The sequence below is a fragment of the Eulemur rufifrons genome, unplaced genomic scaffold (assembly GCF_041146395.1).
Source record: "Eulemur rufifrons isolate Redbay unplaced genomic scaffold, OSU_ERuf_1 scaffold_261, whole genome shotgun sequence".
Taxonomy (NCBI): Eukaryota; Metazoa; Chordata; class Mammalia; order Primates; family Lemuridae; genus Eulemur; species Eulemur rufifrons.
The window spans coordinates 52,487-79,334 of NW_027183043.1; the positions used below are offsets into that span (position 1 = coordinate 52,487).

The 26,848-nt window shown below is 45.5% G+C and overlaps 1 pseudogene; it reads left to right on the forward strand.

Annotated features, from left to right (window-relative positions):
- On the forward strand, positions 1-14,228 carry LOC138380048 (cytochrome P450 4F2-like; annotated as a pseudogene).
- Positions 14,229-26,848: the final 12,620 nt, after the last annotated feature.

Here is a 26,848-nt window from a genome sequence, read left to right on the forward strand (position 1 = left end):
ATGCCGCAGCTGAGCCTGTCCTGGCTGGGCCTGGGGCCGGTGGCCGCCTCCCCCTGGCAGCTGCTGCTGCTGGTCGGGGCCTCCTGGCTCCTGGCCCGCATCCTGGCCTGGACCTACGCCTTCTATGGCACCTGCAGCCGCCTCCGCTGTTTCCCGCAGCCCCCGAAACAGAGCTGGTTCTGGGGTCACCTGAGCCTGGTGAGTGTGGCAGCAGGACAGGACAGGGGTGTCAGGGTGGGTGGACGTCCCCAGGGCCGGGAAGGGGCTCAGGGAGCCGGGGGTGGAGGTGGGCTGGGGGCTGGGACAGCAGGGAAGCGAGGGCGGCCGAGGGGAGCCCCTCTTTCCCACTGCCTGACCACATCCCTTCCTCCCTCCGTCCAGCCCATGCCCCATGCCTTTCCCATTCGTGCCCTTCCACGCCTCAAGCCTGCTTCGGGTCCAGTTCTGCCCGTCTGTTCCACAGTAGTGCGCCCCTCTCTTACTTGGGGGCTTCCAGGGCGGGCTGCACAGAGCAGGGACCCCGCTCCACCCATAGTCTCATCACTGGACTTGAGGCCTCCTCAGGGGCAGCACTGACCGGGCCTGACCCCTGCCTGGGCCATCCCAGTCGGCCTCAGGCCAGATTCTGCCTCTCTCCGGCCAGCGGCTTCCTCCCAGGGATCGGCTGCGACCCCTGCCCACGGCACAGCTGGGCCACGGAGAAAATCGCAGTCTCTCCCCACCCCCTTCCTGGGCAGCTTCCTCCTCTCACCCTGTTGTCCCGATGCGTCCCAGAACCCAGCCTGGAACCCCTGTCCTCATGGCTCTTTGGAAAAACCTTGCCCTTGGATGCGATAAACCACCCAACTCCTCTGAGGCTTCTCTGCAGGGGTGCAGGAGAGAGTCACAAAACAGGACAGACAGGTGACATGTAAATTCCCACCTGCCCCCTGTGCAGGGCACCTCATTCTGCACCCAAACTGACACCGGCTGGCTCTGCCGTCCCCTCGTGGGCAATGGGCTGTGTTCACTCCCTGCCTCTATTTCCCCGCTCACTGCTCCCCTGCTCCTCAGCCCTATTGTGCTCCCTTGAAATGACAGCAACCTCCAGGCCCCCAGATCCCATGGATCCCTCCTGGCCCACCTCGGCCGTCTCCCGCAGCTCTCTGACTGTTGGCTGCCCCGTCCTTCCCCGCACCTCCTGTTCTCCCTCTGTCCTGGATGCACCTTGGTCCCCAGAGGAAGAGAGCAGGAGGAAGCAGAGATTCCCTCCATCTGTGCAGAATCCAGACACGCAGCTCATTGCCAAGGCCACCCGCCTCTGGAGGCTGCAGGGGGGACGGGCTGTGGCTCCTTCTGGGGAGGTGACAGCCACCTTGCAGGTCACCCCACAGAGCAGGGCTTGAGGGTCCTGACTCAGCTGCTGTCCACCTATCCCCAAGGTTTAAGAGGTTGGTGGGCCCCATCTTCCTCCTCCTCAGTCTGTGCCACCCCGACGGTGCCTGGTCTGTTGCCAAGGCCACTAGGACCCACCTGGAACACCTGGTGGTGGGGCCGTGACACAGTCTGAAACTTGACGGCCCCTCCCTGCCCAGCTCGTGCGTGGCCCCTGCAGAACCCAGGGCCCCTGCCGCTCTGGGCGCCTTGGTCACCTTTTCCTTTTTCTCACTGACTTGCCAACCCCCCTGTGGGGATCTCTGGGGAGACTCAGCCCAGGCTCTGCCCTGGAGGCACCCCCAATCTTGGGGACCCAGGTCTAGAGAGACTGAGACCCCCCCCAATCTTGTGTGGTCAGGGCTGGTTCCAGGGAGAGACAGGGGCTGGGGGAGCCCCGAGGGGAATCAAGGTTTCTGCTGTTGGGTCAGGCACGCAGGCTTCCTGGAGGAGGGGTTGTTGGAAGTGGGTCTGGAAGGATGAATAGGAATTTTTTAAGCAAAGAAGAGAAAGTGTGTTCCCTGTGGAGGGGTAGCCCGCCCCACGGCCTCAGGCTGGAGAGTGAGCACCTGGCTTTTGAGCAATGGAAGAGAATCGGTGCCACTAGAGTGACCAGGGCAGAGAAAAGGGGTTGGGGAGGTGGGGATTGGGGTTAATACAGATGGCGGTAGGGAGCGGTGGAGGGTGTGTCAGCAGTTTGCAGGAAAATGACAGAGCTATTTGAGCCACCCTGAGTCTGGAGGTCTGGGCTGTCCAGGGGGCTGCCCAGAAAGTGGCTGGCAGTGGGGGCTTTGGGGTGCCAGGGCTGAGAAGGGGACTGAAGCTGGGTTCTGGGAGAATGAGAGACCCCCAAGAGAGAGGAGGGCTCAGGGCTGAACCCAGGAACCCCAACATCATTGGAGGTCAGGTGGAGGAGAAGAAGTGAGGTATCAGAGAAGCAGCTGCCAGAAAACTGGAAGGGAAACCAGGAGACAGAGCTGTCCTGGAAGCCAGGAGGAAAGTGTCTAGAAGAAGCGCCTTGTCAACTGCAGCGTCCTCCTTCAGTTGTCTGTGTCTGCCTCCATCTGTCCCTCTTTCTGTCTCTCTCCATGTGTCTGTGGTAGATGCCGTTGGTATCCTGCCCAGAGCCCTCCACAGGCCAGGGTGCCCTTTGCCACCCGCTGTGAGTGTGGTCCCCACTATTCACGGCTGTCCCCTAATTCTGAGAATCACCCTCAGTTCGTGGAACTTCCAGAGATGGGTGTTTGCTCAGTGACATCTGGGAGGCTGAATCCCTCACTCCCAGGGTGGGGTGGGATCCTGCTGCCAGTAACTGACTGCTAGGGGTATGCAAATGCCCAGCTCTCCCTGCTTCTGAGTGGTGTGACTCTGTGTGCAATGCACCCTTGGGGGATCCCCAGGGGCTCAGGCAGCAGCCAGACATTAGCTGAGCCCACACCCTTGTTGTATTAGTCATGATCTGGAACTCCCTGTGACCTCAGGCTGAAGACAGTTTCCAACTGAGTTGCATCATTGAGCTGCCTGTGGGATTGGCTGAGGCCAGGCTTAAGTTGAACCTACATTTTTGCACGCTCCCTGAGGCTGGCATGAAAAAGTTCCCAGGTCTGAAGACTCTTTCTTCTTGGTTGGAGGAACTGGGAACCCATTGGCTGTGGGAAGATGTAGGAAACCAGCCCTGATGCTGAAGTCTTGAGGTCACACTGCTGCCCTTTGGGGACCTCGCTCTGTGGCTGCCCCCAGGGCTGGAATCACTCCCAAGATGAGAAAATCCATTTTTTCCATCCAAGGTGGGCCTCTTTGTGGGCCCTGGGATGAACGCTTGGGACTTTGAGACAGTCCCGATAGGGAAGGAGCAAGAGGAAGCAGAGATTCCCTCCACCTGTGCAGAAACTGGACTCACCGGTCACTGCAGAGGCTGCGCCATGTCTGGAGGCTGCAGGGGGGCCCTGCTGTGGCTCCTCTTGGGGCAGTATATTAGTCACAGTCCCCCAGAATCAGTAAGATATATACATATAGATACAGGTACAGAGAGATAAGAGGGAATTTATTGTGGAAATTGGCTCAGGTGATTATGAAGGTCGAGAAGTCCCGTGGTACCTTGTGTGCAAACTGGAAAACCAAGGAACCAATCCACTGTGAGTCCAAAGGTCTGAGAACTTGGAAGCTGCTGGCATAAGTCCCAGAGTCTGAAAGACAGAGTAGCTGGAGTTCTGATGTTCAAGGAGAAGGTGGATGTCCCAGCTCCAGAAGACAGAGCCAAGTCCCCTCCTCCACCTTTTTGTTCTCTCTGGGCCCTCAATGGACTGGATGGTGCCTGGCCCCACTGGGGAGGGCGGATCTTCCTTCCGAAGTTCGCCAGTTCAAATGCTAATCTCTATGGAAACACCCTCGCAGACACACCCAGAAAAATGTTTACCAGCTATCTGGGCATCCCTTAGCCCAGTCATGTTGGCACCTGAAATTATTTGTCACAGGAGATGACGGCCCTGCCTTGCGTGCAGGTCATGAACACGGAGCAGGGGATGAGGGAGGTGACTCAGCTGGTGGCCACCTATCCCCAGGGCTTTATGAAGTGGCTGGGCTCCACCCTCCCCGTCGTCACTTTGTGCCACCCCGACTTCGTCCGGTCTGTCCTCAATGCCTCAGGTACCATGCAGAGCTAGTGGTGGTGGCCCCGTGGCACGTCTGAGGGCTTCCAGCTCCTCCTGCCCCAAGCCGCTGTGTGGCCCCTGCAGTACCCGGGTCCCTCCCTCCTTCTGCTCCCTCAGCCACCTTCCTCTTCTCTGCATGTACTCACCAGCCCCCACCTCACTGTCACCTGTGTTCTGGACACCACTGGCCTCACTCTTTCTATGCCAGGCAGGATGAGAAAGGGAAATCCCTGGCTGGGAGCCCACCCCTCACTTCTGAAGTTCCCACCTGCTCCTTTCCATGGCTTCTGAGGGTCTATTTCTTCTGTCAGACACCATCAGGCCCAAGGACATGGTCTTCAGCAAGTTCCTGAAGCCCTGGCTGGGTGAGTACCTGCAGGTGAACAGGGCTGGGGACAACCTTGTAGGGCCAGGAGAAGGTGCTGTCTTTGCCCATTGCCCTCGGCTGTCCTACTAGGGGAGGGGCTCCTGCTGAGCATTGGTGACAAGTGGAAACACCGCCGTATCATGCTGACACCCGCCTTCCATTTCAAGATCCTGAAGCCCTATGTTACAATTTTCAACAAAAGCGTGAACATCATGCATGTGAGTTCCTTAAACCCAGAGTCCCAGCTGGAGCCTTGGGGGCGAAGGGACCTCAGAGAGACCTGATCTAGAGTCCTGGATGTGAAGGGTGATTTTGGAGCCATTGCTCGTCCTCCCCCAGCCTCAGTTTCCCCATATGTAAAATGGAAATAACAATTCCCCCTTTGAAGGGTAGCTAAGATGACTTAGTGGAGTCATGTCCCTGGCACATAGTAGGTGCTCAGAAGGCATTAGTTTTCAGTATTTCTCACAGAAGCCTTGCGGGCTGTTGAGTATGGATGATAATAATGAAACTTATAAAGTAACTCTTTCTGCATAACTTGAAAACTCTTTAAACACTTTAAAAGTCACTGGCTTGAAAGAATTAGTATTTGTTATTGATCGTGAAAGGACAGGTAGGTAGGGCCATTCTTCTCATCCCGGCTGGGCTCCGTCCTATGTCTGTGGTCCTGAGTGGGTCTGGTAGAACACTCTGCAGATCCAAGCTGAGCTCTGTCTCATGTGTGGGGCTGGCTGTAGGCTGGTCTAGGATGACTTTGGTGGGCCAACTGGACTCCTGCATTTGTTCTCCATACTCCAGTAGCTTGCTCATGGGCTGGAGCCTGGGTTCCAGAGAGGGCATAGAGACATTCAGAATGGACATGTCATGATGTCACCTTCCTTTATCGGCTGGAGCAAGTCCCAAGGCCAGCTGGAATTCAAGAGGTGGAGAAATAGGTTCTGCTCCCCCAATGGAAGGAGATGCAAAGTTTCATTGAAAAAGGCTGAGGATACAGGGAGAGATGAAAAATTGGGGACATTTCTGTCATCACCTGCTTCTATGCTAAAGTGGAGGTTGATAATGAGAGCTAACATTTACTGAGCACTTACTGCATACCAGAAAAACATGCCAATTCCATGATACATGTTGTCTGATTTAATTTTCACAACCCTATGAGGTAGAGATGACTGTGATGGCCACATGATGGATGATGAAACTGAGGATCAGAAAGGTCAGGGAGCTTGCCCAAGTTCAACTAGCTAGTAAGTGAGCTAGGAGTGGAGGGGCAGGGGTCCCAATCTGGTTTATCTGGCAGCAAAGCAGGTCAACTTAACTTGTACTGAAAATGTGAGTAGGTGGGACCTAGGGGAGGGCAATGGGTTGATCAAGGACACTCAGAGCATAGGAGGCAGTGCTGGAACTTGAACTCAGGTCTCCTAACTCCCAGCCTTGGGGGTCTTCATCTCGTAATAGTAACAGCTTCCTCTCCCACCCACCTCTGGTCCTCCCTGGGGGTGGGTGCCTCGGGCAGAGGACCAGGAGTCTGGTTCTAGGGAGTCTATCCTGGTGGTGGGAGTTCGGGAGGGGCTCAGGGGATCCAGGGCCTGGCTCCAGCTTTGTCCCCTCCTCTGGCCAGGTCAAGTGGCAGCGCCTGGCCTCAGAGGGCAGTGCCCGTCTGGACATGTTTGAGCACATCAGCCTCATGACCTTGGAGTCTGCAGAAATGCGTCTTCAGCTTCGACAGCAATTGTCAGGAGTGAGTCCTTGCCCAGGGCATGGGATCTTGAGACTAGGTGGAGGAAAGAGGACTGTTCAGAGCAACCAAAAGAACCTTCCTGGAGGAGGTGAGCCAGAACTGGGCATTGAAGGACCCTGAATAGGAGAGAGAATGAGCAGTTCTTCCAGGTAGGCGGAACTGTGTGTGTGAAGGTAAGGAGGATAGGCCAAGCAGAGCATGTGCAGCAGGCATTAAGGAGACACCTTGGAAAGGAGGTTGTGTGGGGGGGGGGGGTGTAGGCAATGGCTGTATCTCAAGGACGTTGAAAAGCCAGGCAAAAGAGTATAAACTTTATTCAAGTTTTCCAAGGAGCCACGGAGCAGATAGATGACAGTCATGGTCAGAGCTGAGCTTGGACATTTGACTCTGTAGAGAATTGACTGGTACACAGAGACAGAATGGAGAGAGACCTGGACAAGAGGAGGTCTGAGCTTGGTGGAGAAAATGGGACAGATTTGGGAGAAACCATGGAAGAATGGGCAGGACCCTGTGTTGAGTAAGAAACAGAGAAAATGAACATGATGCCCAAGCTCTGCCCTGGGAACCTGGAGCATGAGGCAGCTCACAGAGAGTGGGAGGCAGAGAGAGAAGTGGGTGCCGAGGGCACTTTTTTTTCTGGATGGAACGTGGTTCTGGGATTCTGACTGGGAAGTGATCCCAGGGTTTGTGTATGTTAATGAGCTGCTTCCTCTCTCTGGCCTGGTCCTGCAGGAGTCCCAGTGAATACATTGCTGCTGTCTTGGAGCTCAGTGCTCTCATATTAAAGCGGTACAAGAAGATCTTCTTGCACATGGACTTCCTGGACTACCTCACTCCCAGTGGGAAGCGCTTCCGCAGGGTCTGCAACCTGGTGCGCAACTTCACGGTTCCCGTCATCCAGCAACGGCGCCGCACTCTTGCCACCCAGGGTGTTGATGACTTCCTCAAGATCAGGACCAAGTCCAAGACTTTGGACTTCATTGATGTGCTCCTGCTGGCCAAGGTGGGCTTCTCTGGGATTTGAATTCATGAGGCAGAATAGACAGTGATGTCAAGTGTCAGCTCAAACAATTTCAACTTGATTCAGAGGGCACTGGGAAGCTATGGAAGGCACTTGAGGAAGGGAGGGACAAATCACAGATAAGTTTTTGAGGTGACTCCTGTTTGGTGTTTGGGGAGAGCAATCGGGAGGCAGGAGACCCGGGAGGAAGCCTGTGGGGAAGTTCTGGAGAAGACAATGGCGGCATCCTGCTTGCACGATGGGTCTTCAGGAATTTTTCAAGTTGGACTCAGGTGCCCTTAGAGCTGGTGTGATTCGGGGGTTTTGCCTTGTTTCCAGGATGAAGATGGGAAGGAGTTGTCAGATGAGGACATACGAGCAGAGGGTGACACCTTCATGGCTGCAGGTGAGGGTTCCAGTGTACCACTGCCATGAGGACAGGGGTCTCTCCATCCCAGGGATGTGGTGGGTGGACCCTGGATCATTCCATTCTGCCCATCCTCTCGTTCTCCCCTCCTCCCTGAGAGCCTCAATGTGTGGGCGCTGCCCACACCCTGGTGCTGGAGCAGCCCAGAGACTCAAGCCTGCCTGGCTGCCCCTCAGGCCATGACACCACGGCCAGTGGTCTCTCTTGGGTCCTGTACAACCTTGCGAGGCACCCAGAATACCAGGAGCGCTGCCGGCAGGAGGTGCGAGAGCTGCTGAGGGACCGCGAGCCTACAGAGATTGAATGGTGAGTGCAGGTCCTCATGGCCTGTTCCTGAGCCCCTCTCATTGGCTGCCCAGGTGGGAAGGGGAAGATCTTTATCCTGGTTGGGCCATTATTGCCTAGTGGCAGTAGGAGCAGAACCCAGAAGCAGGGTCTGGTACCCAGCCTGGCCAGCAAAGGAAAGCTTGCAGGCTTTGGGGCGGGAAAGATCAGGGAGTCCATGTTTATTGTCCCAAAACTTGCTATGTGACATTAGTAAAGCAATATTCTCTTCTGAACTACTTTCTCCTCTGTAAATGTGGACGAATTTCTACCCCGCAGGGCTGCTTGGAGAATTAGTGACAATGTACGTAGAGCAGATGCCTCCCAGCATGTATTCAGTCAACAAGCTTCTCCTCTACCCACTTGTTTTTCTGGCTAAAGTTGTATTTTTCCAAGACCTTCACTCTCCTTAATTTTTGCCCTTCCTTTTAATTCACACCTTACTGTCTATTCCACTGATTTACAAAAATCTTAGTGGGTAAAAGTCATCTGTCTCTTCGTTCAGTAATCACTTCCACACTGCCTCATCTTTTCTAACTTGGGGTCCATCCTACAAGGTCAACGCTGGGGCAGAAGGAAAAGGAGAGGCTGGGGAGGGAAGCAGTGAATGCAAACGCACCACGCCGGGCGTGGGGACAGGACAGCGCTTCCACTCAAGGGGACAGCCGTGCAAAGGCCAGGATGGAGGCTTGCACCAGGGAGCCTGGTGTGTTTGGAGGGTGAGGAGCAGTAAAGGTGTCTGAATCCTATGAACAGTGTGAGGAACAGGGAGGGGCTCCCCAGGAAGCTGGAGCTGGCAATGGAAGCCCCTCTTAGGACGCCATGGAAACCACGTAAAGAGATTGGACTTTAACCTGATGTGTGTCAGTTCAAGTCCTTTGGGAAGCTGATGTTAGATAACAGCTAAAAGTGGGCAGGGATGCTATTGTTAGGGAAATCAGACACTGGGAAGAAATGGTGAGACACTAGTGAATGACCACGCTCAGTCATTGACTGGGGGCTGCTCAAGATAGCGTGGTTTTGGCTTGAATGGTGCAGAGTCTGAAGATCCTATAGTTGGAGGCTAGCAGCCCACCGAAATCCTTACAGCTGGATGGCAAACTCTTTCTTGAAGAGAGTTCCATGACTAACATTGGAGAGCAACGGGGAGCCACGGGAGATGTTTGAGCAGGAGAGATACAGGTCAGATCTGGGTATTAGAAATATCTCTCTGTGGGTATGGGGGCAAACTGGAAGGGATGAGATGGGGGATGCAGGTCCAGAGAACAGTTTCTGGGCCAGTGGCTGAGGGATTGGGAGGAGGTGCTGGACTGGACACACGTTATGGGGTGATGTCAACTTCAAGGCTTCACTTAGTATAGAAATCCTGTGAAGTAGGGAGACATTTTTGTGTTCCCCTAACTTCAAAATAATTATGCACTTGGTAAAAATTCTAACAGTACTAAAGGGTTACAATGAATATAGGCTTCCTTCTCATCCCAACATCCCAATTCTTTTCCTCTTCCTGTGTCTTTCCAGACAGTTCAGTCTACGCCCACATTCATCTGTTCACATTCTCTGTCCTCTTGCCCATCTTTCATTCTCTCTGTCTCAGTACAAGTGGGAGTACAGGCAGGGCACTCAGGCAGGCGCGTTGACAATACAGCTTCAAGATCTTTTCCTTGTTTTCAAAATAAAGTTTTGAAACATTAATTTTGAATGGTAAAATGAATCATCGGAACAAGTCCCCCCACTTTTGTTTTACAAAACAAAACACTGGAGGAAAAATTAGGTTCACTTTTGTCACCCTTGTCCTCAAGCTTAATCCCCTCTTCCATCTTCCGAGAGGTCTCTAGAGCTATCAGTTTGTCATAAAAAATAGTCACTTATTCTTTTTCCTCACCAATGTATCGTGGAGCTTTTTCTGAGTGCTGTGTAGCATTCCAGAGTTTATTTGACTCTCCCCTCTCTTGGAGACATTTATGCAAACATTTTCAATTATAGTAGATACTGCCAAATTTCCTGCTAGCATCTCTGTGGTGATTTACCCTCCAGAGTATGATGGGATGAGTGATACCTATTCCTCCTTTTCAATAGTTGTATAGGATTCCGTTATATGGATGTGCCATAATTTATCAAAACATTCCCCTGCTAGTGGACATTTGTGTAGTCTACAGCCTTTTTCTATAACAAATATGGTGTAGTGAACATCATTGTACACTGACCATTGCTTACACATGTGAACATTTTTGCGAGACAAATTCCTAGAAGCATGGTTGCCAAACCAAAGACCATTTGAGTTTTTACAATTTTATAGCTATTGGAAAAATCACTCCTACACTCAGATTTTGAGAGTGCCAATTTTCTCTTAGCCTCACAAACTGGAAAAATGTTTGCCCTTAAATGAAACTGTAAAATGTTTGCCAATCTGATAGGTGCCATGAAATTCTTCATTATTTTATTGAAGATCACTTTAAGTATGGGTAAAATAAAGCATTGTGTTCAACTGTCGATCACTTACACATATTTCTTTCTCTGTGAAGTGTCAGTTTGCATAATTTGTCCTTCCTTCTTTGAGTTCTTCTAGTTTTTTTCTTATTGATTTTGTAGGAACTCTTTATATATCACCAAAATTAGTTTTTGTGTTATGCAAAATTCTTCCTCCAATTGTCTTTGACTTTATTTTTGATTTTTTTTTGGTTTATTTGCTTTAGTTTAGTTTGTTTATTTGTAGGCAATTTTATTAATTCTTTCTTTTAAAGCTTCTGTTTTTATTTTATTAAAATTATGCATGGAAAACTTTTCACACTGTGATATTAAAATATAGTTCAGGTTTATTTTTCCCCTAAATATTTAGAGGGTTTATTTATTTATTTACAAATATTTTATGTATTTAAAGTTTATTAATATTTTAAATATTTAATACTTTTTTCTCTACGAAATCCTTTTTTGTATAAATACTGAGGTAGGAGTCTCTTTTTTTTTTTTTCAAATGGCTAATTGTCCCAACAGAATCTAATGAATATTTTGTACTTGTCTTACGATTTTAAATAATAGCAGCTTTACAGCAAGCTAAAATTACTTATACAGTTGGCTTTATTTCTGGACTCTGTTCTTTTTCACTATCTATTAGCCATATATAAACACAAAGAAGTCTTTATTATCATACTTTTAAAATACTTTCATATTTGTTAAAGTTGGTTCTGTCTCATTACTTTGTTTTATAAATTTTTTTGAGTTCTTATTTTTCCATTTAAACTTTACGCTCAGGTTAGCTAGTTTGAAAAATACTCTTGGAAATTTTAATTAATTACTTTTTGGGACCTCAGTTGAGTTAACCATGCTCTTCAATTCACGGCCAGTTCTCCTGCTTTTTCCATGCAGTACTTATTTCTTCCCATTTACCCCCATTCTCCACTTCAAAGCCCTCCACCAATATGATTCTAGAGAGATGGGTCTCTCTAGAATTTTATGGGATTCATACAATTTGTTGTTGGGGTGGATGTCTTTTAAAATTGTAAATATGCTCTTGTATCCCAGATCTTGTGCTGGTTCTTACTTTTTCCGAAATGGAGCACTGTGGTTTTGTTAGCCATCCATGCTTCTAAGTACACTTAGTTTGTTGCTTTTAACCATCATATAGTCCTTTCCTCTCTCATCCCTTAGTGCTAGATACCCAGGCTGCTTCCCTCCCTCCAGTACAAGGAAAATCTTTGTGCATGTCTCTTTATCTGCTTGTCCGAGAATCTCTCTGGGATATATACCTGGGAGCCAGCTTGCTGGGCGGTAAAACATGCATCGTGTTTCCTTGACCATATACTGGCAGTGGCCACTCAGAATGGCAGCCCCTGTCCACACCATTATCAGGGCATGAGGCCACTCTACCCCAAACCTTAGCCAACCCCTAGCATTACCTACCTTGTTAATTCTTGTCACAAATAGATGTGAAGTGGCATCTCATTGTTAGATAATTTCATCTTCTCTGATAACCAGCAACCTTGAGCATCCCTTGTTAGAGCTCCTGTGTTTGAGCTTCCTTGAATTCTTAGATCTTATCCTTTCGCTACTTTTCCCTCCGGTGACTTGTCCTTTCTCTTGATGATTTTCAGGAATACCTTACCTATTCAAGACATCGTTCTAGATTTAGATATTGTTTTAGGTCTATATATTTATTGTGGACATCATCTCCAGATCTCTTGTTGGAGTGATGATTCCATCCATGGTGTCTTTTATTACACAGAAATTCTCATTTTATACATATTTATTTCTCCTTTTTTTCAACTCCCATTTTGTGCTTTTGGGGTTTTAAAAATTCCTACTCTGAGATCACAAAAATGTCTCTTCTGTTATCAACTTTTGACCGTACAGTTTTGCCTTTCTCTTATAGGAAGAGATTCCATTCTGTATACGGCGTAGATGAGGATCTGGTTCTTTCTATTTCCACATTACCACTTGTTTGAATACCTTTTACCAAAGTATCTATCCATTGCCCAGGGTTGTGTGGACACTCCCTTACCAGATGCCAATTACTCACCTATTTATGTGCCTGACTTTAAGCTCTCTGTTCCATGTGTCTGTTTTCCTGTTCTTGCAGCAGAACCCCGGTTTTAAAAATAATTTTATTTCATTAGTATCACTATGCCTTTGTAATAGATCTTAATACCAGGTAGGCTGGGTTTCTTTCTTCTATCTTTCCTTTCTAAATTGACGTACGTCTTGATGAACATCGACTCTTCCAATTACAATATGATTGTCAATTTCCAAAAAAAAAAAATCCAGTTAGGTTTTTTATTAGATTGCATTGAATATATTGGTTAATTTAGAAAGAATTGACACCTTTATATTACATCATCTTGCTGTACAGTGTGAAGTGGGATCTTGTTTATTCAAATAACCTTATAGATCCTCTGTGGAGATTTTTCCCCCTGCTTTGTTAGCTCATTATATACTTTAAAAAATCTTTTCATGCAAATGTATTCACATTTTTAAGGCTACCCCCTGAGTGTTACATCTTGCTCACAGATGCTTTTAAAACTAAAGGCCAAGTTTTCTTCTAGCACTTTGTGACTTTGATTTTCTAGTGCTTAAATCTTGGATTCATCTGGAATTTATTCTGTTATAGGTCTAAGGGTCAAAGAAAGATCATGAGAGGGAGTCACAGGGCATCATTAGGACTGTGTTCGCTCCCTGGATAATCGTTGGGGGTGCTCCTTAGGGAGGACCTGGCCCAGGTGCCCTTCCTCACCATGTGCGTCAAAGAGAGTCTGCGGCTGCACCCCCCAGTCACTGCCATCTCCCGCCGTTGCACCAAGGACATTGTGCTCCCAGACGGCTGGGTCATCCCCAAAGGTGCCCACAGGGGCAGGGGGAGGAGGCTCCTGGGCAGGGTGGTGGTCCCATCAGGCAGCTTGGACCTTGTCCTGACTGTCCCCTCCTGCCCACAGGGAACGTCTGTACCATCAGCATCTTTGGGATTCATCACAACCCGTCTGGTCGGACCCTGAGGTGCTGCCCCTCCCCCCTTCTCCATCCTGGGACCTGGGGAGGGGGAGGGGTCCTGACTGGTGAAATCAGACACCCCCTCTGCTGTGCCCACATCTGTCTTTTCTGGGGGTGGCTGTGACTCCTGAGAGACCCCACTCGGCAGCTCTGTCTTGCCCCGTCCCCAGGTCTATGACCTCTTCCGCTTCGACCCAGAAAATTCCCAGGAGAGGTCACCTCTGACCTTTATTCCCTTCTCGGTGAGGCCCAGGTGGGGCCAGCGGGGGTCTGAGGCGGAGACTGGATGAGGGTGTTGAGAGCATAGGAGGCAATTTCGTCATATCCCCCAGCCACCAGGGTCTGACTTGTAGGGCAGCTGTTTCAGGGGGACAGAGATTTGAACAAGATCCTTGGGAAAAGGGTGTGCTCAGAACCCCCTCTGCTGTCTGCTGGTCTGAGCTGGGGGCTGGAACTGGGCCAGGTTCAGGGGATACGAGAGCCCACATGGGGGTCCCAGGCACGGTTATAACTGCCTCTGCCCTTTAGGCTGATCAGGGTGAGGGTGGGGGTCCCGGGCCAGGTTCAGGTGCAATGGGGCCCGGATGGGGGTCCTGGGTGCAGTCAGAGGCCCCATCCCCACCCCCGCCCCCAGGAACTGCATTGGGCAGACCTTCGCCATGACCGAGATGAAGGTGGCCCTGGCGCTCACGCTGCTGCGCTTCCGCGTCCTGCCAGACACCGAGCCGCGCAGGAAGCCAGAAATTATCCTTCGAGCCGAGGGCGGCCTCTGGCTGCGGGTGGAGCCGCTGAGCGCGGGCGGGCGCGCAGTGACCCACCACTGCAAGCTTTAGATCCACTCCGACCCCGCCCGCCTGCCTTTGCAGACTCCCACTGAATGATGAAAGAACATAATACTATCTAGCGTTTATTGAGCATTTACTAAGTGCCAGCAAGTTTACATGTACCATGCCATGAAGCAGGTGTTATCATTATTAGCTTCCCCATTTGCAGACAGAAGCTCAGAGAGATCAATTCACTTCACCAAGGCAACACAGCCAGGAAGTGGCTGCGCCAGAATTGGGACCCTAGTCTCTGTCTGATGTGAGTCAGCATCCTGAACCATGAAGCCATTCAGGCTACTATACAAATCTCTCTTCCCTATTAATATGTGATTAAAAAGCTGAGGACAAACAAAAAATTCACACTGATAACCAGCTGGTCTATGTTTCACGAAGAAAACAAGAAGCCCCCAGAGAATTCAACTGAAATAATATCATGGGGTCCCCAAATCAGGCAATAAGTAGAATTTGTCTGAACCCACCACCTCCAGCCCCGCTCCAAAGCTCTCAGTGCCCATCACTGAAAGCCCTGGGGAATCCTTCCTTGAGAACACATCAGAGAGTCTTGATTTCAAAATATATTAATATTACGAAGCTATAGTAATCAAAACACTTTGGTACTGACATAAAAACAGATATTTAGACCAATGCAATAGAATAGAGAACCACCAAATAAAACATGTGGCCTTCTAGGTCCTTAAGCACAGCCTTCTGACTGAATTCAAATTTTACAGAACAAATCCTAGACTGGTTTTAAAAATAAAATAAAAATATAAAAGATGAACAAAAATGTATTGGTAAAAATAAAAAGATTTTATTAAAATAGAAGGCCCCAGTTTCCCCACCCAAATGGATGAAAGACTTAAATATAACACGTGAAACCATAAAAGTCCTAGAAAAAAAGATAAGGAAAAATCTCCTTGACATTGGTCTTAGCAATAATTTTTGGGATACCACCCCAAAAGCACAGGCAACAAAAGCAAAAATGAACAAATGGGGCTACATCAAAGGAAACAGTGTTTGCACAGCAAAGGAAACAATCAGTAAAATGAAAGGCAACCTGTGGAATGGGAGAAAATATTTGCAAACCATACCTCTGATAAGGAGTCAATAGCCAAAATATACAGTTAAGGCAACCTCTTAGAAAAAAACCAAATAACTCGACTTAAAATGGGAAAAGCACCTAGATAGACATTTCCCTAAATAACCAACAGGTTACGTGAAAAGGGTACAACATCCGTATTCATCAGGGAAATGCAAATCAAAACCACAATGAGATATCGTTTCACGTCTGTTAGAATGGCTATTGCAGAATGGTTTATAAAAAGATAACAAGTTATGACAAGGATGTGGAGAAAGTGGAACATTTGTACACTGTGGGTGGGAATGTAAAAGGGTGCAGCTGCTAAGGGAAGCAGTGGGGAGGTTCTTCATAAAATTAAAGGTAGAACTTCCATGTGAGCCAGCAATCTCACTTCTGAATATTTACCAAAAGAACCAAACTCAGGATCTTGAAGAGCTATCTCAACTCCCATGTTCATTGCAGCATTATTCACAATAGCCAAGATATGGAATCAACCTAAGTGTCCATCATTGAATGAATGGATAAAGAAAATGTGGTCTACACAGTAACTACAATGGAATATTATTTAGCCTTAAAAAAGGACATCCTGCCACTTGTGACAACATGAATGAACGTGAAGAACATTATGCTTAGAAAAATAAGCCTGGCACAGAAAGACAAATGCCACATGATCTAACTTATACGGAGAATCTAAAATAGTCAAACTCATAGAAGCAGAGAGTAGAATAGTGGTTGCATGTGTGTCAGAGGGGAGAGACACAGGGAGATATTGGTCAAAGGGTACAAAGTTCCAATCATGCAGAATGATTAAGTCCTGAAGTTCTAATGTACAGCATGGTGAATATAGTTAATAATGTAGCCTACGACATAATACGTGAAGTTTGCTAAAAGGGTAGATTTTTAGTGTTTTCTCCTCGTGGCAGAAAAGGTAAATATGTGAGGAGATGGATATGCTAACTAGCTTGATTGTGGCAATCATTTCACATATCAAAACATTCCATGGTACACCTTAAATATATACAATTTTTATTTATCAATTAGCCCTCAATAAATCTGGAAGAAAAATATTTTCAAAAATTTTAAAAAATAAAATGACTCTGACTCTATAGTGTGTCTCAGAACCTGGAAAGGGATAACTTTACTCTGCTCCATATTTATAAGATTAGTATGGTTTTGTACTGTCTTTTATTTCTCTGAAGGAGTCTTGGAATTGTTTTTATCAAATTAACAGTGGATTCACTGGGATTTAAGTGCAATTGCATTGCGGATGTAATTTGGGAATGAATTGACATCCTTATCCTAACAGATCATACAATCTAAGACCGTAAACTGTTCTCTCGTCCACCCTTCCCACAGCTCAGCCTACACCTGTAAACCAGGCAGTGTCTTCCATGTGCCCCGTACCTTGGCAGGTGCAAGTAGCAAACCTTGGTCGCAGCAGCAAATATTCAAATGGCAAAGCGTGGCAAAGCGTTCTGCATGAACAGCAGTTGGACATAGTCCATTGATTCTTTTTAAAGGGACAGTCAGTGGCCTTCTTTGCCCTTAAACAATAGAAAGGGTGTGGAGGTCAGAGCTGGGGATCTGGAGTGCAGAGACCCATAATGGGAAGTGTCCAGTGGGGTCATACACCCCATTCTGGAGCCAGAGAGAGTTGTGCTATGGTTGTGAAGGATGGGGAACCCCCCAGGAAGGGCTCACTTCTGAGAGAGTTGTGGTGGGAGGTGTCTTAATTCAGAAGTACCTGGTGAGCTCTCACTGACCTTTAGGAATCGAGGCTACTAGAACTCACTTTTCTTGGTTCCTGTGGGCCAAGAGTGCCTAGGAATTTGCATTCTCTTGGGAATGGTTTTTAACCAATGACCGATGGGCTTGGGAGGACAAATTCTCCAGTTCTGTTGCCCCTGAAATATTCTAGGTGCTGACATACACCAATGACCAGAGACAGAGTGATCTCTTCCTTCAGCTTCTCATGGTCCAGTAGGGGCATGCTGTCATGTAACCAGGAAAGAGTGGTCAGAGGTGTGATAAGGGAAGCCCAGGGGCCTGGGGGAGCTAAATGTAGGAGCTAAGTCAAAGACTCAGCCAGAGACTTACAGAAGGCTTTTGGAGATGGTCTAAAGTGAGTTCCCTGAAAGGTGAGTCAGTGTTATCCAGATGAGACGGCCAGGTGGAGGAGGGGTTTCCAGGTAGTGGGGACAGCAAGTGCAAGGCTCGGGGTGACACAAGCATGGTGCATTCAGGGACAATGGTATGTCCAGTGAGCCCTGTAGAGTTGGATGTGGCTGGAGGGTTTCTGGGACATGAAGGCAGACAGGTGGGAGGACAAGAGCATGCAAAACCATGAAGTTCACTTGAAGAGTTTGTTCCAAGGGTAATGGGGAACTCTACATATTTTTTAATACATACAGAAAATGGCTGTATGATATTTCATTATGTGAACATATTCATGGACATTTGTGTTGTTTCCAGTTTGGAGTTCCTATAAATGATGTTTTTATGAATGTCTAATCCATGTCCTTTAGTGGATAATAGAAGGTCTGTTTCTAGGAATGTAATTGCTAAGTCATAAGGGAAGCCTATATCACCTTGAATAGATACTGGCAAACAGTTTTCTAAAGTGGTTGCAACAATTGGTTGGTTTTAAGCACAGTGGGATACATGATCACTTGTTTCTAGAAAGTTCTTTCTGGATGTTGTAGGGAGAACAGGATGTAGAACACAAGGGTGGGCTTGGGGAGACCCAGGAGGATACTGGGAGAGCTGGGTGAGGGTATTGTGAAATGACATGTGTGGGAACATTTGAGACTGATTTCAGGTATGGAATGGAAAATGTTTCTCACTGGACAAAGGGAGAAAGGGAATGAACTGTTTTTACCCACAACACTTCTGACACCAAATGTGTGGGCTCTTTCCACATCAACAACCAGTTCTCCGGCTCTCTAGACACCAACTGGTTGTCTAACAATTCAATTCAATTCTGACAGTACCGGGAGTTAGTGTCAGACTTCACATGTTTAAGGGCTCAGTCCTACGAGACTGCCCTCACTTCAGAAACCAGTCACAAGAATTAGCTGCCCACAGTGTAACTGTGGAAACAGCTCAAACTAATTAAGCATTGCTTTTGTTACAGATGTCGCAGAGCCAAAATTGCAAGTTATGTAGCCCCAGCATGTGCAATGAGGAAAAGGCTTTTAACTTCCTAATCGTTAACCCTACCAGCCTAGCAGATCTGCTGCACCGGCATCACCTGGGGCTAGTTAGAAATGCCATAAAATCTTGACACACCCCCAGATCGAAGAGACAGATTTGAGTATCATCTCCTGTCTCCTTGCAAGTTGACTCACAATAAAGCCTTTTGTTGTCTCAAAAGCCGGTGCCATAGTATTGGGTTCTACGCAGGTTGGTGAGTGAGCCCTTTGCTCCATAACAAGGTTACCCACACTTTTGTCTGACTTGGCTACAAAATCAGTTTTAAACAATTTCCCCCTCCCTTCACGTTTGATAATTTGCTATAATGACTCAAGGACTCTGGAAAACACTTTACCTACTCTGACCAGTTTATCATGAAAGATACAACCCATCAACACACAAACGGAATTGGTGCACAGGGCAAGGTATAGGGGAAGGAAGCGCTCAGAGCTTCCATTCCTTGTCTGGGTGCATCAGCCTCCCAGAATCTCTATGTATTCCTCGACCTAGAAGCTCTCCCAACCCCTTTGTTTAAGGGTTTTTATGGGGGTTGAGTTTTGTTATGTAGGCACGATTGATTAGATCATTGGCCATTGGTGACTGACTCAATCTCTAGCCCCTCTCCCCTCCCCAGATGTCTAGAGGGTGTGGTTCAAAGTTCCAACTCTCTTTGTTAATTAAAAATAAACTTAAACAACTTATTAAAGTTCCCACCTTCTCATCATGCCTTGGTCTTTCTGGTGGCCAGCCCAGCCCCTATCCTGAAGCTATCTAGATGTCCTCAGCCAAGAGTAATCTCATTAACATACAAAAGACAGTCATATCATTGGAGCGAGTCCAAGGTTCCTAGAAGCCCTTGAGTTAGAAACGCAGGATTAAGACCCAATATTGTAATATCCTGTGTGTGCTCTCAATGAGCAGGTGGGGTGACTGATTAGAAAGAACAGAAGTAAATAAAATGGATGAAGTGCTCACCTAGGATATCACAGTCTATCCTGGAAGACAATTTCAAATGAATAATGTAAGTCAAGGGATATAAGAGAGAGAGCCACGGCTGGATTTAACGTGAGGCCAGTTAGACTGCTTGAAAGGGAAATCTACTTACACGATGCTTGGGATTTAGCTACAGAAGTAGCTGGGTGGGTTAATGGTAGTGGAGGTGGGGTTGAGGGAGGGTTTCAAATGGAAAGAACTGGCCATGTATATCCCCAGGCACAGAGCACCTGGTGACAACATGACATGATGAAGAAGAAGAAAAGAATGTTCCCGTTTGATTAGTTGTTTTACAGAGCAATTTGTTAACATGAAAATCACAGTTTTGCTAGCATCTTTGTTTTCTCAAAGGAATAGCTATTTGCCAGTTTTTTAAATCCATATAAATCATCTTAGAATTTTCTTCCTCTACTGTATACATAAACACAGGAAGAAAACAGGGACTCTGCTGGTATTTTATTCAAACCTGAGATTGCGGGTCTTTGTCCCATTTAACTGATCTAAAAATAGAAAGACATTATATGGACAACTAAAAATCTATATAGAAAAAATTAGCCGGGCATAGTGGCGCATGCCTGTAGTCCCAGCTACTCGGGAGGCTGAGGCAGTAGGATCGCTTAAGCCGAGGAGTCTGAGGTTGCTGTGAGCTAAGCTGACGCCACGGCACTCACTCTAGCCTGGGCAACAAAGTGAGACTCTGTCTCAACAAAAAAAAATAAAATAAAATAAAGTGAGTTTCGGTATAGTTAGATATGGTAACCGTTTTCTATTCGTTGTAGTTCTTTTTATTTAAAATTTCCCCTCTTCTTCTCTTATCATTTTAATTGAGCCTTCTACATGATTCTGTTTTCTTTCCTGTATGAGTATATCAAGTGTACTTGTTTCTTAAATTATTTTTAGTTATTTCCCTCCATTTACAACTGATCTAAATCTACTTTTAAATAACACTATTGTAGACTGGTTTGTGCTATGCAGGTATAGCAGAATGTTCCTGGTTCCTTCCACCCATGCCATAGGAAATTGCTGTCATCCGTTTTACCTATCAGAAACTATAACCACCCAATACATTGTTTATATGATAATTTTGAGCAAACATTTATCTGTTAGATAAGATAGGAATAAGAATAATAAAGCATTTGTTTTGCCTCCATTTTATTTTTTTCTAACACTCTTCTATATGTGACTATATGAGTTCCTAACCTACATCATTTTCCTTCTCTATGAAGAACTTCTCATAAGAATTCTTGCAAGGCACATATACCAGAGACTCATTCCCTTAATTTTACTTTTTTCTCTCTTTTCTTCAGACTAGATAATTTTAGTTGTTTTATCTTCATGTTAGGAGATTCTTTATTCTGGTTGTTCAAATCTACTGTTGAAAACCTTTAGAGAGTTTTTCATTTCACATGTACTTTGAAGCTCCTTAATTTCTATATATGGCCATTTTTATAATTTCTATTTTTCTTATTGATATTATTTTACTCATACATCCTTTTCTTGGTTTCCTTTTGTTCATTTTCTATGGTTGCCTTTACCTCTGCACATAGTTAAGAAATTTGCTTAAAGTCATTGTCTAGTAAGTTCAGTATCTGGGGATTCTCAGAGATGGTTTATCTCAGTTTTGGTTATGGTTCCATCGATGAACCATATTTTCCTGTTTCTCTGTATTCTGTACTGTTCCTAATTTTGTTGTTGTTGAAAACTGGACATTTGAATATTATAATGGGTTAACTTGGGAAATCACATTCTCCCCCTTTTCCAGTGGTGTTTGCTATTCTTGTTTGTTGAAGGCTGTAGTTGGCTGTTTCATGACTTTTCCAAAGTATTTTTTCAGAGACTGTATTCCTTGTGGTGTGTAGTCACTGAAGTCTCTGTTCCTGTAGCTGTCTTCAGCCAGTGTTTTGCAACAGATTCCCTGAGTGCCAGGAGCTAAAAAAAAAAAAAAAAAAAGAAGAAGAAGAAGAAGAAGAAGAAGAAGAAGAAACAACCAAAACCTCACCTCTTGCAGTCTTTGTATATGGCTGTGTGCTGGGACATTCCTTGAACACTTAGCCAGGCTGTTTAAAACTCTGCTTCAGCCTTCACTTCCTGCTGAACTGAGCCCAGAGATTAGCTTGTGCTGAAAATAAGGGTCTCCTCAGGTCTTTTCTGAAAATGTGTTCTTTCCTGGGCATGCATTGGGTTTTCTGAATTCCCTAGTACACCTGGGTGCCTTTGAATACCATAAGTTCCAAAAGAAATTTTTCTCCTTAGTTTTCCTCCTGGGCTTTTAGTGGTCATATTAAGTCTCAACCACATTCTTGTCCCAGGCAATTTCAGGCTTTTCGTTTACACCACTTTCAAGCAATTCCTGGTTATTTTGCACCCTTATTTGCTTCTGTCTTAGACAAGAAGAAAGAGAGACTTATGGTAGACCTTCAGGTAGTTCCCAGACAGATTGGAACATACAAATACAATAATTTGCAAATAAGATCGGCTCTGCTCCCTCTGGACATGGAGCAGGGTCCCAGACTGGGAACTCAGGTGGCTGTCTTCAAGACAGCCATCAAATGGGGGACAGGTTGGGCCAAGGAGAAGTAGATACTACCTAAAACTTTCCTACCATTTTTCACTTGCCTTTTTTTGGGGGGGGGGGGTGGCGGGGGGCGGGGATTCTGTGTTCATGGTTGCTATTAACTTTTGATGGTTTCTGAGAATTTTGACAAAAGTCTGTTTCTGACAGTTATGCTTGTTTGTTGAGCGTTGAGTGTTTGGACTGGCTTAGTCTGCCACCTTATTGACCTCACTCTCCCTGGATGCTCAGTTGTATTTCACTGATCTAAGTGACTGTCCTTGTGTCATCACTGTACCGTCTTGATTACTTTTGCTTTATATCAAGTTTGGAAGTTGTCACATGTGAATGCTTCTACTTTGCTCTCTTTGAAGATTGTTTTGGTAATCTGAGTCCCTTGCGATTCTCTATGAATTTCGGAATCAGCTTTTCGATTTCTACAATGAAGTCACTGGGGATTCTTATAGGAACTGCATTGAATTTATAGATCATTTTGGGGAGTATGGCCATCTCAATATTATCACAAATCTTCAAAAAATTTTTCCAGTATATTTATTGAAATAAATTTGGGCATAAGTGGACCCCCGTAGTTCAAACCTGTGTTCAAGGGTCAGCTATACTTCTCATTCTCATCACTTGGCTGTGTTAAGAACAGAATTCTTGGGACATGTTACAGAATTTCTACTCTTTCCTTCCTCCTGCTAGACGGAGGAAGCAATTTTTCTCTAATCTTCCCTGTGAGTACTACCAGTACAGTTTCAGGAGATAAATTTCACAAATTAGTGGAACCCCCTAGACTGGGTCCCCTGGAGTTTTGACTCTCAAACTTGTCCACCCTCAGCCTTCAGCAGTTCATTTATTTGAATTTAGGTTTTTATTGTACTATTTCTCATGGAAGTTTCAGTTTTGGGGTTTCTGATCCAGTAAGTTATTCTCTTATCTGTTAGGTTGGTGGAGTCTCTCCCCAAATCCAGATCCCAGATACTGTCAAAGGTCGAGCTTTGTGAACAAGCATTTCTGTGAATATGCAGTCTCAGGTCTGCTTACTCACATAAACTCCCTTCTGTACACGAATTAGTGAGACTTTGTTATCACAGGTACTATAGACACACTGTGCAAAGAGGTAAAAATTAGGGGTGACCTAGCTGCAAATCTTACTCCCTGGACCTAACAACTACAGGTGTGTTTCTCTTCTGCTGTTGCTTTACCAGATAGTTCAATTCTAGCATCAGAATTGCTGTGTGGGAGGAAGTGAGTCAGAGTCAGAAGACAGAGTCAGAATCTGATGACCAAGTCCATGGAATAAATGTCTGGAGACTACAGAATACTATGATCTTAGGAATACAGTATAGGTCCCCAATGGTATGAATCTCAGCTATCCTCCTGTGCACATGTGGGCTGTTTCAGGACTCAGTGACCTTTGAGGATGTGGCTGTGAACTTCACACTGGAGGAGTGGGCTTTGCTGGATTCTCCCCAGAAGAATCTCTACAGAGATGTGATGTGGGAAACCTTCAGGAACCTGACCTCTCTAGGTGAGGATGACATTGTGCCTCCACTTAGTCTATTAGAGGAAAAGTGATTTTGTCCATCAGTGCTGTTCCATGATTTCCAACATGGAAAGGAAATACTTTGGTGTTAGATCAGACATGACGGTTGCTGAGTACCATGAACCTAGAGCCTAATAATTTTTCTATAATTTTGTAATAATTCATAATGATTTTTCTGGATCTACATTTTAGGAAAAAAATGGGAAGATCAGAACACTGAAGATCAGTATGAAAATCGCAGGAGAAATTTAAGGTAATTTGCACTCACAAGAGAAAGCAGTGTCCCCGGAGAGAATCTTGGAATGACAGGAATTTGTACAAACAAGCAAACAAAAGAAACGAGCCCATCTTCATATTTATTTATTCTTGGAAAATATTCTTCAAAAATATATGCTGAAATGTGTCATAGATATTATTAGTAAATGTTTGCAATATAGTTCTCTTAGAAATACTATTAAGAAACCCATATGAACATCACTGTTTTAATAATAGTCCTCTTGTGAACATTCAGTCTATGCATATTCAAACAATTCAGACAGGACAGTTGACAATTTTTCCCTGATGGTGTTAAAAATGTAAGTGTAATATGTAATACCTATTAATAAATATAAAATCATTTATAAACAAACCTTTAGTAATGTGCTTCTCATTTTTCACAGAAGTCAGATTCTAGAGAGACTCTGAGACAGTAAAGAAGGTAGTACAGGTGGAGACACCTTAAGCCAGAGTTCAGATTGCATTCAGAACAAGAAAACTTCTCCTGGAGTAAAACCACATGAAAGCAATATGTGCAGAGAAGTCGGCATGAGTCATTCATCCCTTAATAGGCACATCAGGGCTGAGATTGGACACAAACCATATGAGTGTCAGGAATATGGAGAAAAACCATCAGTTATCGCCACTCTTTTGGAATACATGAAAAGTCTCACTCTAGAGGGAAACTCTATGTGTGTAAGCATTGTGGGAAAGCTTTCCTTCGTTTCAATTCCTTTCAAGTACATGAAATAACACACACTGATATTCCTGATATGCAGGTAGATTTAATTTTTACTTAGTTTTTAAATAGTTCTGTGCTTAATCAGCCATTGCAAAATGAGTCTTTGTTAAAATGAGTTTCTGTTGGGATTTTCTCACCGGCCTCATGGCAGTTTTTAAATATCCCTTACCCTATGTCTATATTCCACCTTTCTTATGGGAAAAACTACATTTTGGGGTTTTGTTTTTTTTTTTTTTTTGCACAAAGTTTATTCCATCTCCCTTGCTAACGAATACATGGCATCAATTTATAAGTATGCTAAGTGTAGCATAGAGTATAATGTTATGCAAATTATTATTTTCATCTCTAGCCCTTTAGTCTTTGTCATTATTTCTGGCTGTTATGTGATTATTTGACTTTGAGTTAAGAAAAGAGACCTGTGATAGGACAATAAAATCTAGAGTTGGAGATGGATCTCTGGATTGTGTTATGTCAGTGTTGGTAATGTTGGGACCTAGATTTCCCAGAATCCATTCCCTTTATGTTTCCTTGTTAGAATTCACCAGTTGCCTAACTTTGGTGAGATTTGAGAGGCAGAAGTGAAGAAGGTGGTAGTCACCTTCCTTTTATTAATAGCAGGAAGATTTCAGGTGTTTCCTGTCACTGCTGAGTGGACTGCCTCAGTTCATTTTCAGTTACGTTCCATTGTATGTGATTAAAAACAGTATGTATTTTTTTCAACCAAAATTAGTATGGTGTTTTAGGGCACTAAACAGGGAGATAGCCGGATTCATACGGGATGTTCAGACACCTGCTTCCAGCCTGTTTTCCAGCTTCCTTGTCTTGCCAATCAAGAGTATCCTCAAAACCACCACTAACTAGTTAAATTCCACTTTCTTAGAGGTATAGGTTTCCACAGATGTCTCCAGAAGCTCCATACCAAAGATCCATCCACAGTTTGGATTTTCCTGCAAGCCCCAGTGTGTATACCAGGCAGCCAATCCAGACTGTCATGGATGGGAACATTCTCTCATGCTCTGAGTCCTTTGGTGTAGCGATTGAACTGGTATAAGATCTAATTTGCACAGGAAACATCTTTGTTTATACTGGTAGTGACTGCGTTCTTTTTTTTTTTTTTTTTTTTTTTGGCAGAGTCTCGCTCTGTTTCCCGGGCTAGAGTGAGTGCCGTGGCATCAGCCTAGCTCGCAGCAACCTCAAACTCCTGGGCTCAAGCGATCCTCCTGCCTCAGCCTCCCGAGTAGCTGGGACTACAGGCATGCACCACCATGCCCGGCTAATTTTTTCTATATATATATTTTAGTTGGCCAGATAATTTCTTTCTATTTTTAGTAGAGACGGGGTCTCGCTCTTGCTCAGGCTGGTCTCAAATTCCTGACCTCGAGCGATCCACCCGCCTCGGCCTCCCAGAGTGCTAGGATTACAGGCGTGAGCCACCGTGCCCAGCCAGTGACTGCGTTCTTGATTCGGCATGACAGATACAGTGGTACCGTCAAAACCAACTAGATGCACACCTGTTCGTCTGCCACACTGTGCTGTGACTGGTCTCATCCTGTACTTTCATGTGATGATAATCACCTTCCTTGTATTAATAGCAGGAAGATGGCGGGTGTTTCCTGTCACTGCTGAATGGGCTGCCTCAGTTCATTTTCAGTTATGTTCAATTGTATGTGATTAAACACAGTATGTATTTGTTTCAAACAAAATTTCTTTACATTTCTTAGATGTTTATTATTTTTAAACAACTTGTGTACTAGCACATTTTATTATCTTTTTTATCTACTGAGAAGATATATTAAAATATTGCACTATGGATCGGATCAGATTTATAACTGCCAAGTTATTGGTTCGACATTGTGAGTCAGTATTACAGGAATATACAACTTCAGGCATTTTTTTTTCTCATATAAATTTTACTTTTCATGCGTATATAGTTACACTTTTTATTTTGATAGCAATTTCTCATTCACTCATAACACCAAAAGTTAAATCATGCTGTAGGAGTGATCTCTTGCCAAAGACCACCAGAACCATACCTTATGTCAAAGAGGGTGTAATAAATTCTGGTAATAAATATGACCTCAAACCATCAATGACTGTGTCATTTATCAGTAAGTGGCTTCTCAATAGAATTTCTTACAAATCTGTGTTTGTTTTTGGTGGATCGGTTGCTGTTTAAGGAAGTGAGACGTTTCACTCTCTGTTGGATGCAGTGAGGGGTGAACTTGATTCTGTCCTTGGCAGTCGTAATAGTTCTTACCTGGAAGGC